This window comes from Aplysia californica, unplaced genomic scaffold (genome assembly GCF_000002075.1).
Source record: "Aplysia californica isolate F4 #8 unplaced genomic scaffold, AplCal3.0 scaffold00162, whole genome shotgun sequence".
NCBI lineage: Eukaryota > Metazoa > Mollusca > Gastropoda > Aplysiida > Aplysiidae > Aplysia > Aplysia californica.
In genome coordinates, this window is record NW_004797432.1 from 299,727 (window position 1) to 301,531 (window position 1,805).

Sequence of the window (1,805 nt, forward strand, 5' to 3'; positions counted from 1 at the left end):
CAGGCCTACATTTCATGCGTATCATATCCTCCTCCTCCTCCTCCTCCTCCTCCTCCTCCTCCTCGTCGTCGTTGTTGCTGTTGTCGTCATTGTCTTTGTCTTTGCCATCATCGAAATTTACCTCGTCCTAATAAACTATCACCACTCAAAAACCATCATTTTCATCACCACCATCGCAATCATCATCATCATCATCATCATGGCACCACAACTTTACTGCATCAGACAGAGACAAATCACAACAAAGATCGAATCCTAAGTTAACCGGTTTGGCTTCTCTGCCAAAAAAGGAACGCATGGACAGAACAGAGACGGACCCCCAGGGCACGCTCCAAAGTTCCAATGCCATCAGCGTTTGTTTGGCTTGGATCCTCTCCACGGTTTTTAAAGTTTCGCTCAGGTGATAGAAACGACACAATCATCCCGAGATTGCTTTTGTATGTGTGGTGTGGGCCTTGCACGTCCGTCTGTGGGTTTCCGTGTCCAGAAATGTGTGTGTGGGTGAGTGTGTGAGTGTGTGTGTGTGTGTGTGTGTGTGTGTGTGTGTGTGTGTGTGCGTGCGTGTGCGTGTGTGTGTATACCTGTGTGTGTATGTGTGTGTGCGTGTGTGAGTGTGTGTGTGTGTGTGTTTGTTTGTGTGAGTGTGCGTGTGAGTGTGCGTGTGTGTTTGTGTGTTTGTTTGTGTGTGTGTGCGCGTGTATGTGTGTGTGTGTGTGTGAGAGAGAGAGTGTGTGTGAGTGTGTGTATGTGTGCGTGACAGTGTGAGAGTCTGTCTGTCTGTTTGTCGGTCTGTCTGTCTCTATCTCTATCTCTCTCTCTCACCCTATCTCTGTGTGTGTGTGTGTGTGTGTGTGTGTGTGTGTGTGTGTGTGTGTGTGTGTGAGTGAGTGTGTGTGTGTGTGTCGTGCGTGCTTTTTGAGCAAGTGAGCGTTTGCATGTGTTGGTACTAATTTGTGTATGAGCGTGCGACAGCGAAGCGACTGACCGATACACCACAAGACTGATGCCAATGAAAAGCACTTACATACAATCAATCAGCCCACTCCAATTACAAAATAAAGTACTTGACTCCCTCGTTAGCGCAACACCGTGTCAGTAAAGGTTTGTTGATTAACCTGAAAGCATCTTACAGGAAAAAGGATGATGTTATTTTTAGTTCAACAAGGGGAGAGCTCGACTTAATGTGCTCCGCTCCGCTTATTTGTTTGACAAAGGTGCCCCAGAGACTGAGTTAATGACAGGGACATCGAGCCATTAGTCATTAATGATTTATTTATAGAGGCATCAGCCATCTAGGTGTTGCTTTTGTTTTCTGTCAGTGGCATCAATCTACCTGCTAGACTTGACAAACTAGAAAATCCACTCCATGTTATGGAGCAGAACTTCCATTACTTAATTATTTTAACAAATGGTGAAAAATCTGGGGATTTATTCTTCAGAAGTCTTATGTGACAATAAACAAGTGTCTTTATAGACACCATCGGCGTTTGCCGTGTCATGGTAAGGCCCTTCGCTGCTGCATGCAGAATACGTGAGTTCGATTCTCGAGTAAAGAAATTGTATAATCAGGTATCCCTGAGGTGTTGTATGCCATTGAGTCCAAGTTGTTGTTGTCACATAGGTTTGGGGCAGCTTTATTGGTCTAAATTATAGCGATGAGGCATAGAGTAGTAGCAACAGTCCTGCTAGACACCAACAAGCCAATTTGTTTGGAGAGAGAGAGAAGAGAGAAATAAATATAGAAATAAATAAATAGTGAGTTCGTGACAGTAAGAGAGAGAGAGAGTGAGAAAGAGACAGAGAGA